The sequence below is a fragment of the Meles meles genome, chromosome Y (assembly GCF_922984935.1).
Source record: "Meles meles chromosome Y, mMelMel3.1 paternal haplotype, whole genome shotgun sequence".
Classification (NCBI taxonomy): Eukaryota; Metazoa; Chordata; class Mammalia; order Carnivora; family Mustelidae; genus Meles; species Meles meles.
In genome coordinates this window covers 14689486-14705940 of record NC_060088.1, presented here as the reverse complement: position 1 = coordinate 14705940, position 16455 = coordinate 14689486, and the positions used below count along the sequence as shown (strand labels likewise).

Here is a 16455-nt window from a genome sequence, read left to right as displayed (position 1 = left end):
TGCCCTGAGTTCTGGGCAGGGTGCTGAACAGCACGTGGCCGAGCCACTGAGGATGCTGGACGTTCCTCCTGGAGGCGAGACTCCCGATGGATATGCGGAGTACAGACATGTGCGGAAGTTCGTTCTAGGCGGGTAGGCGGGGGCTGACGTTGTAGGCAAAAGGAAAGGAGTCGGGAAGAGCAAAGCCTTTTTTTTTTTTTTTAAAGATTTTATTTTATTTATCTGACGGAGAACTAGCAAACACAAGGAGGGGAGCAGCAGGCAGAGGGAGAAGCAGATGCCACGTGGAGCAGGAGCCTGATGCGGGGCTCGATCTCAGAACCCTGGGGTTGTGACCTGAGCCCAAGGCAGCCGCTTCACTGACTGAGCTCCCCGGGCACCCCACTCCTTTTTGTTTAATAGGGAAAGTTGATAAAGCAGCCTGGGGGGTGGGGGTTGGTGACGGGTGATGGGGGAGGAGCAGAGAGGGTGCGTGGGAAGGGCGAGCGCTGTGACCGGACGGTGCCTATGCCGTGTTCGAAGGAGACTTTGACTCTTAGTGCTAGGGCTGTCGTGGCTTATCAACCTGGACGGCCCCGGGGACTGCAAGCCCGTCAGTATCGCAGGGACAGCCTGTAGACTGAAAGGGCACCAGAGGGGTGCTCAGAACTAGCCCGCACGGGGCAGAAAGAACAGCAGTTGTGACAAGATGGTCCCAAAACACGTGTGTGCCAGATGTCGGCGGCATTTGGTCACACCTTCCCTGAGACAGTTCGCGGAGGGGATGCGTGCTGGGGTGCTCTTGGCTGGGTTCGCAGACTGTGCCCCCGCGGTGTGCGTCCTTCCGCCAGAGCCATCCGTGGACTGTCGTCGTATTAGAGCCTGCACCCCTGCCTCCCCTGTCCGTGACAAGCACCAGTCTACTTCCCGTGTCTGCGGGTTTGCCCGTTCCCGGGCGTTCTGTGGAAACTTCGGTGTCGTTCGCTCTGTTCTTTGGGGCTGGCTCCTGTCTCTCAGCATAATGTCGTCAGGGCCCCTCCCGTGTGGTAGGACGCATCTGCGTGTCAGTCCCTTTTCTTGCCAAATACTGTCCCATTGTATGAGTAGGGGCCCGTTTTGTGCATGTGTTCATCAGTCACACAGTCACTTTGAAAGGTGCTGTTCCGTATTGATGTAAGACTCACAGGAAGTGGCAGAAACAGAGCTGGGAGGTTTGTGCCAGGGCACAAAGGCAGAAACAGAACAGCCCTCCCCCCCACCTTCCTGTAATGGGGGATCACCATCCGAGACCTGTGCTCTCACAGGGGTAGATGGCAGCATTTGGTCACAAATGGGTGGGTCACAGAGCTGGCCCTGTGGACCAGATGCAGACCTTCTCTGCATCTCACCAGCATTCACGTGCACTGTGTGTGTCTGCGTGTGCATGCTTGCACACTCGTGTACAGGTGTCTCACGTTCACGTTCATGCAGCCAGTGCCATAATCTGACGCATGCTGTTAGGTGACCAGCCGAGCTCCTCATGACGCTGCTTTAGGTCGCCCTCCCCGAGGCCTGGCCACCCCGGGTCTCCGTCTCTGGAGTTCCGTTATCTCGACAGTGTCACATGAATGGAATTGTGCGGAGACTGCCTTGATTCCCTTGGCCTAAAGCCCTCGAGGTCTGTCCAGGCGGTGGGTGTCCACCGCCACCGAGCTGTACCGCCGTGTGGGTGTCCCAGAGCTCATTGATCCAGCCATGCGTCCCGGGGCGTTTGCGGTCTTTCCCGCTGGGGCTGTTACAGGTAGCGCTGCTGTGAACATCTGTGCACAGGTTTTGGGGTGGACCAGATGCGTTTGAAGTCCCCATTTTGTTCCTCGGGCAGCCCTGTGAGATTGGTGCCCATGTTGGGGTCCGTGGAGCAGACACAGAAATGATGGCACAGCAAGACCGTGGGGCTCCCGGGGTCCCGTGGGGGAGCGGGCGGTTGCACTGGCCTCCAGCTGGCCGAAGCCCTCTCGAGCCGCTGTGTTCAAAAGGGACGGCCGTGGGGCTGGGCCTCCCTGCCTTCAGAACCCTGTTGACTGGAGAGTGAGACCCCCTGGCCACCCGGAGGGAACTGGGCACTGAGCTGTGGCTCTGGGGACGATTGCCTTCACAGGCAGGCACAGTGGCCACGAAAGGAGCAGAGCCCAGCCAGCGGCGAACTTCTTCCCCGTCGGGGGACTGCTGTGTATGGGGAAGCAGCGGCTCAAAGAGGCAACTTCTAGTTCCTTCGGCAGCGGGGCCAGCAGGAAGCCCGGGGGCTGTCGTTAATCGGCAGGCTGTGGGGGTCAGGCCCGCGGGCTCTGCCCATTGCTGCGGAGAACTACCAGGCTGCGCTCTCTAGGACTAGCCATGCAGCTGCGCTGTCTCCAGGAGCTGCCTTCAGGGGGGCCTGCTCGTTTCCACGGTGGTGGGGCAGGTTGATCGAATCGAAACACTAAAACGTGGGGTACCCTTTGCCTCCGCGTGGCCGTCGCTGTTCCTGGGAGATCAGAGGAAGGAGAGACACGTGGGTCCGACCTCGAGTCCGTCAGCCCTGGTCTCCCCTCTTGTTTTCATCAGCCACGCCCTGTGGGACCTCTGGAAACTGGTTAGCGCCTTGGAACCTCAGTCTTCTCCTCTGTACAGTGGGAGGTTAATCCCTACTTGGCAGTCCTTTGGCACAAGACAGGACACTGCGGATTGTCCCTTAGAGTCCGTGTGTGTTCCCGCTTCTCTTCTACTTCTTTTCTCCCCTCCCCACCCCACAGCCCGCAAGTGACTCAGAACGCCGAGATACTCAGTGTTTTCTTCTGGGCTGTATGCTGCTTGCCCGGCGTGGAGGGGGTGTGCTTGTGTGTGCGTCTTATTCTAAACATTTGACGTCTGCTTTCTCATTTATCTCCCACTGCTGTCCTTCTTGCCGTCTAAGTCACGGGATGGGTGACCACTTCTTACCGGTTCCTCTTCATTCGTACAGTCCAGGAAGGGCATGAAAGACCCAGGTGCTTGTGATCAGAGGGAGCCGTGGCTCAGAGCAGTGGTGCAGTGGAGCCTGGAGGGTGGGTTCGTGTTGGAGTTGATTAGGACTGGGCACTGTGGGGCGCTGGGTGGCTCAGTCAGTTAAGCGTCTGCCTTCGGCTCACGTCATGATCCCAGGGTCCTGGGATGGAGCCCCACATCATGCTCTCTGCTCAGTGGGGAGCCTGCTTCTCCCTCTCCCACTCCCCCTGCTTGTGTTCCCTCTCTCACTGTGTCTCTCTCTCTGTGAAATAAATAAAATAAAATCTTAGAAAAGGACCATGCATTATAATAGGGACAAGACGGGGACTCTGGTAGGTGTCAGCTGGCTGGTGCGTCGTGTTGCACACCAGCCCCGTTGAGGGGGTTTCATTCTAACTTAGTGAAGGTGGCGCCCCAGAGGGGTCTTCCAGCAGGCTCAGAGTGCGCGGTGGGGGTGGAGCGGGGTGTGGCTGAGCTGGTCTTACTGTCTTACCCAAAGCAGTTAAGCCTCAGAGGTGACCTTGGAACCATCGCTTCTTCACTTAAAGGCGTCAGTTCCGTGTGGATAATCCAAGAACACAGTTGCTTTTTTTGGTCTCCGCCGGTGAAAGGTCCTTGGCCAGTGCTGTTGGAGAACACGACCCAGCTTTGTAAAGGCGCTCCCTGTCAGTGTGCCGCTCGCATGTACTCGGTGTTGTTTTCTTTCAGACTCTGTTTGTGCTTCACCCGCTTTTGCAAAGGCCCAGACGTGCACGTGGGGCCGCGCAGACGTGGCCTCCAGGTGATCAGGAGAGCGACTCCTTGTGGGAAGCAGGTATTGCTTTTCTCTGGAGCCCAGGCAAGCCGGGAGGAGTGCGCCCTCTTCCCACCTGACGGACTGAGAGTCAAGTGACTTTCTTCACGTTGCAGTTGGACTCACACGGACATTAATTAAGTTCTTGATGAATTAAACGCCTGAAATTGGCTTTAGGTGCTGGTCGTGACACAGCCAGGAAGGGGCCTCAACATGATGAGACAGTTCTTTGGTTTCTGACGTTTTTCAGTACTGTCTCTTGTAATAAACCAGGATGTTGTTTCCCCTAGTATTTGCTTTGTAAACAGGGGTGGTTCCCAGGTGTCTCTCAGTTCAGGACATGGTTGTCAGCGGGGGTGTTTTTTCCCCCAGGGGATACGTGGCAAAGTCTGGAGCCCTGCTTTTCAAGCCGCGGGGGGTGTGTGGGGACGGGACACTGACATCTAGGCCTGGAGGCGGGAGGCTGACAAGCACCTGCCAGGGCCCGGGACGGCCTCCCTCACGCCCTCCCACACCCGAGAGTCACCTGGCCCAAGTGTCAGTCGTGTTGAGGTCACCTGGTTTGGGACATGGCTCACAACTTTGCGTGTGTAAACTCCAGCCCTCTGTCCCTGTCCTAATACTGACTGTCGGCCCTGGCATGGGTCTGAAGCGCCACGGTGGCCAGTTACATGCCTTGGGCCTCCTACAGTGACTCCAACGCTCAGTGTGACTGTAAATTTGGAAAAGAATGAGGCTCTAGGCCTGGATTTCTATTCCTAATTTATGTGTTTCTTTGTATTAAAAAATAGTTTTTTATTGTGCTGAAATACACATATCATGTAATACACTACCTTAACGTTACACTTTAGAGTTTCGCCTCACTGTCATTACGTTCACATTTTTGTGCAACTTTCTGTCATCTTCCCAAGTGGAAACTCTGCCCCATTAACATGGATTCCCGTCCTCCAGCCTCTGGCACGCACCATTCCCCTTTCTGTCTCTGGATTTGCCTGTTCTAGGTATCTCTATAGGTGCCATCATACAATATTTGTCTTTTTTTTTTTAAGATTTTATTTATTTACTTGAGAGAGAGCAAGAGAGACAGAGCATGAGAGGGGAGTGGGAGAGGGAGAAGCAGGGTCCCCACTGAGCAGGGAGCCCGATGCGGGACTGGATCCCGGACTCCAGGACCATGACCTGAGCTAGGCAGTCGCTCAACCAACTGAGCCACCCAGGAGCCCCGTATTTGTCTTTTGCACCTGGTTTATGTCCGTTAGCATCGTATGTCCCAAGCTCATCCCCGTGGTAGCATGCGTCAGAATGCCCTTCCTTTTTGGCGCTGAGTAATGCTCCGTTCTGTGTAGAGACCACGTTTAGTTTATCTGTTCGTCCACTGGTGGATGGTTGAGTGGTTTACAGCGAAATAATTTCAAGTGGGATCCCCTGTGACCGGCTCGTCACTGCTGTTTAGACAGAGCTAGCCAAGGACTGTGGATTCGCGTGCTGAAATTGTGCTGTGCCCACACAGAAACTGCCAGACCGTTCCTGCGGCACGCCCTCAAGTGCTCTTAACACAGCCTTCTGCTGTCTTCGGAACCACAGGTGGCCCTTGATTGACGGGGTTGTCCATGGAGATGCAGGGGTTTTTGGGTAAATGTAGTGCAGTTCTGTAAATTTATTTTCTCTTCCGTATGATTTCCTTTCTCTCTCTCTCTCTTTTTAAAGAGATGTGTTTATTTCAGAGAGCGAGAGAGCGTGCACAGGCCAGTGTGAGCAGGTGGACGGGGAGAGGAAACCGTCTCAGGCGGGCTCCCTGCTGAACGCGGAACCCAGTGCAGGGCTCCACCTCACAACCCTGGGGTCAGGACCCCAGCTGAAATCGAGAGTCGCACGCTTCGCCCACTGAGCCACCCAGGCGCCCTTCCATACGATTTTCTTGATGGCGTTTTCTTTTCTCCGACTAATAAAAGCCGACTTTATCATGAGAACACAGTGTGTAATACAGGTCACGTGCTACACATGCGTGAACTGACTGTTCATGTTGTCTGTAAGGCTCCCGGTCATTCTGGGGCAGCTGGAAGTTTGACGCAGGGTTTCAGCTGTGTGGGGCGTGGGGGTCCTTAGGCCCTGAATTGTTCAGGAATCAACTGTACTCTTCTGAGATGAGCTTTATATGTTTCTCCTGCTTAGCTTCCAACGCAGGAGCAGTGGAAGTATTGAAAGCAGGCGCAGAAGCTTCCAGAAAGGCACCCCTGCCTCCCACTTCCCACCATGCGCTCTTGCAGTGGGATCTCCTTCCTGCCTCCTTCCTCTCTCTGACTGGACCATCCCGCACCTGTCCTTGAACGGGCTTTCTTCTTCCCACCTCCTGGGACCTCACTTGGGCTGTGCGTGGATGCTCTGTGGAGGCATCTTTGCAGCCAGCATGCTGAGATCTTTACGTGAGAAGGTGTTTGGTTATTCTGACACACGATGTCTGTCATGGCACAGGGCTTAGCACTGGGCTCTGACTTTGTCCGGCCGGTTACCTATCCCAGCACTCCCCCAGGACTCATCCCAGTGCTCTCCCCTTACGGGCGTGGTCTCGGAGCCGCCCTCGGTGTCTGACTAATCACACGCCCCAGTCAGAGTGCATTTCTTTGACGTTTTGGTGCGAAGTAGGACAGAACTGACGAGGGTTTATGGGATCATTTGTGCAGATAATGAGTGCTTTCCGAGCACTGGGAGCTAGGGATGGAGCGGGGCATGGAGAGGGCTGCGGCAGCTGAGATGGGCTTTGCAGTTGCCGGTTGCCGGTGGGAAGAGAGGTGGAGAGCCAGCGCAGAGCTCGTTGAAGCAGTTGAAAGCCTGTTGCAGGAGCCAGAGCCAGTGGAGCAGTTTACCTTCCTTCACAAAGTGCTCTCGTGGCATTTTAAGTTCCTCAAAATGACGTCTGCTTTTTTATTTCAAACTAATGAAATAAGACACTCTCACCCACTTGTCGTTTTGTAAATCTGAAGAAAAGCTTCCTTTGTAGGGCAGGTCCTCCCAGCAGGAGGATTTTTCCGGCTTAGACGGTGGGCTGCATTTAATCTCTGTTATATATTGCTGATTAATTTTAAGTACGATTTTAAATTTTAATTTATGGTTTCTTTTTAAAATTAATTACATTATTGGGTGCATTCATTATTTCATTAAAAAAAACCTCCCTGTCGGAAGTACCGTATTTGGCCTTTAATATCTTCTCCGTCTGCTTTATTTTTTTTTTAATACTTTATTTATTGACAGAGGGAAATCACAACTAGGCAGAGAGGCAGGCAGAGAGAGAGGAGGAAGCAGGCTCCCTGCGGAGCAGAGAGCCCGATGCGGGGCTCGATCCCAGGACTCTGGGTTCATGACCTGAGCTGAAGACAGAGGCTTTAATCCACTGAGCCACCCAGGCACCCCTTCTCCATCTGCTTTAAAGACATTTTTCTGTGTGAACACATGCGATTGGGTTTACAAAATATGGATTCCCCTAAGCCCCCAAGTTTCAGTTGCAGACGGCACGTTTGCTGCTGAGTCCTTTTCCCAGTGTTTGCCTCCAAGAATGTGGTCATTTCGTGCTCTGTAGCTGTTTGTCCTTGTCAGAGGATGCAGGGTAGGATATTACTCTTGTATGAAATTCAGGTAAGCAGGGAGCAGATGGATTTATGGCTCTGGAAACCTCTAAACTCTGCAGCTGTGCTGAGCCGTTAACCTGTGAATAAAGAAATTCTGGACCGTGGCTCGCAAGGGCTGGCGTGACCCAATGGGACAGAATCCATCACCTTGTCGGGGAGAGACGTCTGCTGTTGTGACTTCTCGGGTTTGGGCTTACTGCTGTCCTGTCACACTCTGGACTTCCTCCGGGCCAAGAAAGAGGGCCGAGTCGTGTACGCCACATGAGCCTCCCGAGCTGCAGGCAGAGCTGCCCCGCATCCCGGGAGCTTTGGGGGTGCCAGGGGCCAAAACAAGTTCCCGGGTCTTTCGTCTCCAGAGGCTGGGAAGAGCACACCGCACACGTGTCGGGCAGGGACCGGTGTAGGAGAGGCCCACCTCCAGCATGGAGGGGACCTTCCCGGACGTCTTAGTAAACCTTCAGTACAACTTCCTCAAGAGGACAAAAGCATGTGCACGTCGGTGCACTGGGCCATGCGGGGATTTGGGAAATGGCAGTGACATCGTTCTGCGGGACCACAGGTGACGGCCGGAGCGTACCACAGAATGTGCCAGATGCTTAGACACGAGGCGCTCTGGTCAGTGACTTGCCTTCCAGCATGGTGGCTAGGACACACTTTGTGTAGGACTATGGAGGAGGGGGCTCAGGTGAGCAGACAGCATCTCGTTGCCCCGTATGTCGGAGAGTCTCCAGCAAGAAAAAGTGTCCTGTGTAGAGAGTGCAAAAGCAGTTTTGTTTTTAAAGATTTTATTTATTTATATGCGAGACAGAGAGCTTGAGAAGGAGGATCAGAAGGAGAAGCAGACTCCCTGCTGGGCAGGGAACGGGATGCAGGACTTGATCCCAGGACTGTCATGAAGACAGTCGCTTAACTAACTCCGCCACCCAGGCACCCCGCAAAAGCAGTTTTGAAAAGGTTGCTACAGTCAAGTAGGTGAGTACCCCCAGACCATCATGACCCGCGCTTCACTTCATCGGAGTGGAAATGGCCTGTGCTTGGCTGTGTGAACCGTCCTGGAGAAGGACTTGTGTGTTCTGAGCGCGTACATCATTCACAGTCCGTGCTAGGTGGGCGAGAGTAGCTTTCACCAAGGGTATGTTTTGAACCGCTTCATGGAGACATAATTCACCTACCATCCCATCCATCCATCCATTCATTCATTCAGAGTATCTGATTCCATGGTGTTTGGTATATTCACAGAGTTTCACAACCGTCCCCACGATCTTAATTTCAGTTGCCAAAAAGAAACGCCGCACTCCGTAACAGCAACTCTCCGGTCTTCCTCCCCGGCCCCTGGCAGCTACTAGTCTGCTCACTGTCCCTCTGGATTTCCCAGTTTGGGACATTTTGTTAAATGGAAGCAGAGAATATGTGGCCTTTCGTGACTTGCTTCTCTGCATCGTGTCTTCGAGGCCCAGCCATGTTGTAGCACGTGTCAAAGCTGTGTTCCTTTTCAGCCAGATGATGCTACTCCATCGTATGGAATGATCCCCTGCTGTCTCCCCATTCCTCAGCTGACAGAGACTTGGGTGGTTTCTGCTCTTTGACCACGTGAATGATGCTACCGTGAACCCGGTACCAGTGTTGATGGGGATGCCTGCAAATGAAGCTCTAACGGACCCAATGAGCTGTTGCCTATCAGGACAATATAGGAAGGTTTTTAGGATGCAGATGTACATTTTTTTAAAGGCTTATTTATTTATTTGAGGGTGGGGGGAGAGAGAAAGCACAGAGGGAGAGGGAGAAGCAGGTTTCCCGCTGAGCAGGGAGCCCGACATGGGGCTCAATCCCAGGACCCTGGGATCATGACCTGAACCAAAGGACTGAGCCAGCCAGGCGTCCTCTCAAATGTACATTTTAAAAGTTATATTTACTGGAGTACCGGGGTGGCCCAGTCAGTTTAGCGCCAACCCTTGGTTTCTGCTCAGGTCATGATCTCAGGGTTGTGAGACCAAGTCCTGCATTGGGCTCTGCACTCAGCACGTAGTCTACTTAGGATTCCCCCTCCCTCTGTCCCTCTCCCCTGCTCGCTCTCTTTCTAAAATAAACAAACCTTTAAAAAAAGGTGATTTATTATTTTTATTACTATAGGTTCTCGGTGAGATAAGGGTACTTTTAAATGCATTTGGATCTTTTTGTCGCCCCCCCCCCACCCCAGCCCATCGGTTAGTAACTGCTCAGATTCTCATGCATGAGTGGGCTCTCTGCGAGTCAGGATGGTCTGTGTCTCCATATTTGGGCAGACACCAGGAGTCCCTGGTGAGGTATCATGGCACCGTGATCAGTGAGGCTGGCGGTCTAGCGGGCTCCATGGATCTTGCTGGGATCAGTAACTGAAGTGGCTGTCAGCCATTTTCCTTTTACCCAAATTTGAAAGTGTAGGCCAATCTGAATGCCTTCCAGGCTTGTAGTTTTTTCATTTATTACATGTAGATTTAGAGTAAATGTCTTCTCGCTTCAGTAGGCATATACCGGGAACGGACTTAACATCGTGTATTCATTAGACTAAAAAAAAACAAACAAAAAAATGACGTTAACTACTAAGTAAAATTATAAGTTTAAGGTCAAGTGGTCAGTCTGTAGAAATTCCAGGGTTTTTTTTGTTTTGTTTTGTTTAACTCTTTGAATAGCGTGACACTTAAAAAAAAAAAAAAAAAAGGAAGTTTTTCCTATTTTCCTGAGCATAGAACCTCAGATGTCCCAGTGTTAGTTTGTGCCCACCAGGTAGTTACTCTTCCGCTGAGGTCTTCAGGAAGCATGCGGGGGTGTTAGCCCAGTGAAGACCTTGGATAACCTGGAATCACCTCCAGCAGGACTTTCTGTGTGCAGAGGGGGCTGCTCATATCTGTGTTGCCGTTGGGGGCGCCACGAGCCCCAAGGGTCTCTTCATCACTTGAAATGAGCCTCGTGGGCCTGAGGAACTCAATTATAGGTTTCATTTAATTTTAACTCATTAAAGATCACATCCAGGTGGAGACCTGGAAACCAGTAGCCCTTTAGAATAGGGCTTTTCTGCGTGGGTGATTTTGCATTTGCCGCTCCTCCCCCTCCCCGGACATCTAGCACTGTCTGGAGGCCTTTGTGATTGTCCTGACTTGAGGACTGTGCCCGTGGCATCTAGGGAGCGGAGAGCCGGGGTGGTGCTCAGCAGCCTGCAGGGCGGGGGACGGTGACCGACAGGGTGATTTGGACCCCAGCATTTACAGCGCCGTGGTGGAGAAGCCTGCTTCAGACTCACAGGGCCGGCGTGGTCCTCGGGGATGCAGCCCAGGCTCATGCGTGCAGACGTGGCTTGCTCATGGGATCTGGTGGGGCCGAGGCGAGGCCAGTGAGCCAGGCCTCCACCTCCGCGTGGCTTGGACATTGAGTGTGGGAATAAATAGAAAGTCCACGTTCGTTAGCAGGCAGACCAGTAACAATGGCAGTCTTAGGTATTTAGTGGGTCCTGGCTTTAGTCGTTAAATGAGGGGCAGGCGGAGCTCTCTGCCTCTGCACTGTGTTCCCTCAGAGCCAGTACAGGGAGCCCTGAGCCCCAGCTCCGCACAGCCCTGCTCCCCAGCATCATGAGAGGGGGCTGCGGTGCCCAAAGACGCCCTTCTCACTTCCGGGTACGCATACTCACCTCTCCGAGAGACCCAGAAAGCATTTGGAAAGGTCCTCTTTTACAAACCAGTCTTGGCACTGTTGGGCAAAGGCCGAAACCATTCATTGGATAATCGCAGGGCCACTCTAACTTCCCGTTCGGTGGGTGATGAAATCAGTGGGAGTGCTCCCAGTATAGCTGTCCCCAGCGCACACACCTTTGGAGGTGGTCCCCCACTTCCCCGGCTCCCCAAGGCCCCGCCCCCCAAACCAAAGGGCTGCAGCTAGAGGTGGCCCCGCTGTGGAGACTCAGCGTTGTGATTAGTGACACGTGTTTAAGCGTTGCAGTGGAAAGTCAGTCGCTGCCGGGCTGGGGGGCAGGCAGGAGGAAGCCCCGGAGATGGAGGGCTGAAATGGGGCTCTGTTGGCGGGGCAGCGTGGGCAGAGGTGCTGCCGTTCACACAGGAGCCGTCCTGTGTCCGAGTACAGATGGGTCGCCTGTGATGGGATACAGGGGCGGCCTTGGCAGCGAGACCGCGCCGGGCATAATGGGACTTGAATTGGCCGTTTCTTTTCGGGATCCTGGAAATGCTTGCGGCATCTATCGTCCTGAGGAAGCTTGGACGGCTTGCCAAGCAGGTAATATTGATGGTTAAAAAAAAAAAAAGAAAGTGAACCCATGATGCTTCTCTTCCCTGAAGATGATTTTTACCCTATTTCCAAAACACAGAGATGGAGGTAGGACAGATGTGTCAGCGGCTTGGAAGCCCGTCGCCCGAGTTAAATGGCAGTCACTCAGAGCAGTAAGCTCTCTGGCACTCCCACGGAAGCCCCAGGGGCATTTTGGATCCTATTTAATGTAAAATTCCTTGAAGCAAAGACTGCAGGCATTTTGTTATGGTTCCAGGCAGTTTATTGTGTTTCTCCCCCCCTCCCCCAAATATTTGTGAATGTGCGGATGAGTCTGTGTGCTAACCACGGAAGTAAAACCACAGGCGGGGGAGTGCCGGCTACATTCCTCTTCAGTCGAGAGTGGAAGCATCTTGGTAGAGCAGGATCCTTCCGGACAGTGTGGTGCAGGCGGCTGTAACAGATCTGAAATGGGCCCGACGCGTCCCCGCCCAGGGCCCTGGCAGACGCTCAAGGCGTCCCACGAGCCCTGACCTTCAGTCTGGTTATGATGGGAACTTTCTGCCCCTGACTGGGGGGAAGGGGGCTAAGCAGATGCACTGCTTCGAGGGTGTTGATTGTACCCGTGTGACTGACCGGCCTTCCCATTTCTCGCATGGGCGCTTCCTGATGGAACTGGCATTCGGAACAGGGATCGTTACATGGGCTCTCTGCTGGCACGTGTGAGCCGAGGCGGCATTCGGAAGCATGCCCTCCTGCCAGGCTCCGGGAGGAAGGCACAGGGAAGCAAACCGCTGGAGACGGTTGTCCCATGACACAGCCCACGATGCCTCGGCGTGTGAGGATTCTGGATGCGGGGGATGGATGTGGGGATCTCCACGTGGCCAGTCTTGGGGAAAATCTTTGTTCCCAGTGAGCCCCGTGGGAGACAGACGTGCACAACTGGCGTGGATGAGAAGCGGGCGGTTTGGGAATGGAGGCTCAGGTACAGCTCTGCGTTCTCGCCGCACGCCCGCCTGGTCGCTGCAGCGTGGTACCCCTGCTCCGGTCTTTTCCCGGGAGGAGAGCGGAGCAGGAGCATGGAGCCGGGCTCTCAGTGGGATCAGGAGCGTCTTCAAGAATGTCAGGTGCGTGACACGCACAGACAGACATGGCTGAGGTTATCTTACCTGGGTTCGGGAAGCCAGAGCGGGCGGGGCTGGGAGCCGGCTCTGATGGGCGGTAACATCCCATCTGTCCTCAAACTACCGCCTGTCCTCAGGGTGTTAGGGTTCTCCTAAGTGCTGGGAAAATGATGGCACCATCCGTCTTGAGTGCCTAGAAATTGCAACACAGTTAAGTTAAAATTTTAAAGCCCTCTTTCCTGTGAGGTCTGACATGGTAATTATTGAAAAGAATGTTCATTTTATTTTTTTAACCTTCTGGAAGGCCATCTGAGTAAGTCTGATTCAGCGTGCATCTCCACAGTTCCTTTTTCTTGGTCTCTTTGGTAATGAGGCCTGGTTCTACCGTTTCTTGTCCCCCAGGCTAACTCAGGAGGGTCGGAATTCATGCTTTGCCCCAGAACGTTTCGGGGATTCGGCTTCCCAGGGAGGAGCTTTCCAGGATCGCGGATTTTCACGGGAGGGGAGTTTTCCCGTTCTGCTGTAGCACTGGGCAGTGTCAGAAGATACTTTTGGTTGTCCAGATTGGGGAGGTGCTGCTGACATCTCGTGGGTGGAGGCCAGGGAGGCTGCTCAGCACCCTGCCACGCCCAGGACACCCCACTGCAGGGAGGGACCCCATCCCGCCTGGCAGTGGTGCCCCGAGGAGAAACCCTGCTCTGCGTGCTTCTCATTTGCTCGGCACTGCGGGAAGTGTTCTCCGCCCACAGCTTGTCTCCTTGGAGAGGGCCAAGTCCCTGTGCCGTCCAGATGTGCAGGTCTCCGAATTCTGAAAGGAAATGGGAAATGTGAGGGTCACACCCAAGGAAACCTACCGTCCGCAGAACAAATGAGAGGACCAGAGGGCTGGCGGAGGCGGGCCTCCCAGCGCAGCTGAGTCCTGTTTCTCCTTCCCTTGTTCATTTAGATTCTGCCGAAGTTTCTCCTGAAGGCTGCGGACTCGAGGCTGCCCCTCTGATTTCATTTCTTGCCAGTGCAATTTAGGTGAAGCTGGAGCAGACTGTTCCCTGAGGAGGGATTAGGGGAATCAGGCCCGGCCTTTTCCTAAATAAATGTATCAGGAAACTCGGGCATCTTTATGAGAACGTGGCTGACCATTTCCCACAGCATGGTCAGGGTGGGAGGCTGGGCAGCAGACGGCCGTAGCTTCCCTTAGAGAGATTGGAGTGTTGCAAAGGTCCCCGCCCTTCCAGACACGTCCTTAATGAAGCTGCTTCAGAACTACGAGCCTGTGTTTAAAGAGCGTGCTGGTGGTAGCTTTAAGTGGGATCCCCCCATGTTACAGTCCTCTCGTTGGCCTTGGCCTACATTACATTAATGAGGCCTGTGAGCTGCTTTGCACGCAGCCTGCTGATGCGTCCCATGGGGAGTCACATTCCTGAAGTGGCCACCGTAGCAGAGGTGGATTCCCTCCTTTCTGTTCAAGTGCTGTCGGCGGACCACATGCAAGAGTCCCTTATTTTCGTACAGATGTGGGTATATGTCCTTCACCCTGGTGATGGTCTTCATCTGAACGAGCATAGAGGGAGGGGACCTTTGTGAACTTAAGATTTATTTTGAGAGTCTTGGTGTTTGTTTGGTGGGAAGGTCGCTTGTTGCGGTGGTCGCTTGGTGGGAAGGTCGCTTGGCGGGAAGGTCGCTTGGCGGGATGGCTGGACGGCAGTGTGCAGTGGCAGCTCCAGTGAATGGGGACCCTGTGCTTTTGTTGTTTCTCTTTCAGAGAGGGTAGGGAATAAAATCGATAAAAAAGTTGATTGCGTTGGTTAAAGATTGGGACAGGTGTTGCATAGGCAGTTTATTTACATACTTGCCTGCCAGTTCCTGATGGATACACTCTCAGCTTATTAATGTGGAAATCGTCAAACATACTCGAAGCGTACAGAATATTTCCTGTATTTTCCCATGTATCTATCACTTGGTTGTAGCCACCGTCAACACCTGTCCTTCCCTGTTTTGTTATTTTTTGTAGGGAAATTTAAAGTAAATCTCAGACACCACATCGCGTCACCCGTCAGTATATCAGAATGTGCCTCTGTTACAGAAGAATGTTATTCATACACACACACACACACACACACACACACACACACACTCTCTCTCTCTCTCTCCCCATGATACCATTCTTACCCTGGGTGAGTTTCCTCTGGTCACCATAATGGATAACCACAGACTGAATGGCTTAAACTAGTGGAATTTATTCCCTCATAGCCCAGGAGGTCAGAAGTCCAAAATCAAGTGATGGAAAAGTTGGTTCTTTCTGGAGGCTCCGAGGAAGAATCTCTCCCATGCCCCCTCCCCACTTTTGGTAGCTTCGCGTGTTCTTGGCAGATGGCCGGGTCATCCAGGCTCTGCTTCTCCTCTCCTGCTGTGGCCTCCTTCCCCGCGGCTGTCTCCAGAGCCCTCTTTCTTTTCAAAGACAGTAGTCACTGGATTCAGGGCTCGCCCTAATCCGGGATGACCTCCTCTTAACTTTTAGTTCCATCTGCGGAAGACTCGCTTTCCATCTGTGGTCACATTCGCAGTCCTGGGGGTTAAAACCTCAATCTGAGTTTTCCGGGGACACGGTTCAGCCCACTGTGGTGATGTCGTGTTTGCTCCCCTGACCCACCGGCACTGACGTGTTCCTTGTGGACATCAGCTCCCCGAAATCTCCGCGGGGGGCGTGGTAGGTCCACCCCAGATAGTTCCCTCTGAGAGGCGCTTTTACTACCACCCCATGCCCGGGAGGGAAGCGAGTGTATTTTCTCTGGGTCATACTCTTGTGAACCGCGGGGCCTGGCTGGCTGCAAGTCCAAGGACACTGGTCGTGGTTTGCATTGCAGGTTCATGAGAAATGTTTGCTTGAGTTTTTTAGTACATACTGGCTGATTGTGCCTTTTCGTAAGGCCTTATAGCCACTCCTTTATATATACTTAAGGAAGTTGTTGCCGCTTAAAAATTACAGAAGCCCCCCGCTCCCCAATTCGTGATTTTGCTTTCCACAGTTGCATTTACCCGTGGTCGACTGCGCTCTAAAAGCAGATGGTCTGCGTGTCTGGGTGGCTCAGTCAGGTTTCTGCCTTCGGCTCAGCTCATGAATCCAGGGTCCCAGGATCGAGCCCCCCGCATCAGGCTTCCTGCTCAGTGGGAGGCCTGCTTCTCCCTCTTCCAAACCCCCTGCTTGTGTTCCCTCTCTCGCTGGGTCTCTCTCTGTCAAATAAATAAATAAAATCTTTTAAAAAAAACTAAAAAAATAAGAGCAGATGGTCTGACAGTAGGTCGGAAGGTCAGCTGTCTCCTGATGCTGCGTCATCCATCTCAGCATCTCATCGTGTCACTGCGGGCATTTTGTCACCTCCCGTCATCACGGGAGGGATGAGTACAATACAGTGAAGCATTCTGAGAGAGATACCACATTCCCATAAGTTTTATCGCAGTATCTTCTCATCTTTTTTTTTTTTTTTTAGATTTTTTTTTATTTATTTGATAGAGACCCAGCGAGAGAGGCAACACAAGCAGGGGGTGGGAGAGGGAGAAGCAGGCTTCCCGCTGAGCAGGAGCCTGATGCGGGACTTGATCCCAGGATCCTGGGATCATGAGCTGAGCTGAAGGCAGAAGCTTAAAGACTGAGCCACGCAAGCACCTGTCATTGTTCTTTTTAAAC

At 53.2% G+C, this 16455-nt stretch overlaps 1 long non-coding RNA gene across 1 annotated transcript in view; it reads left to right on the top strand.

Moving 5' to 3' along the window:
• Nucleotides 1–16455, top strand: part of LOC123935777 — a 90866-nt gene that overhangs the window by 26046 nt on the left and 48365 nt on the right. The gene's annotated exons all lie outside the window — the stretch shown is intronic.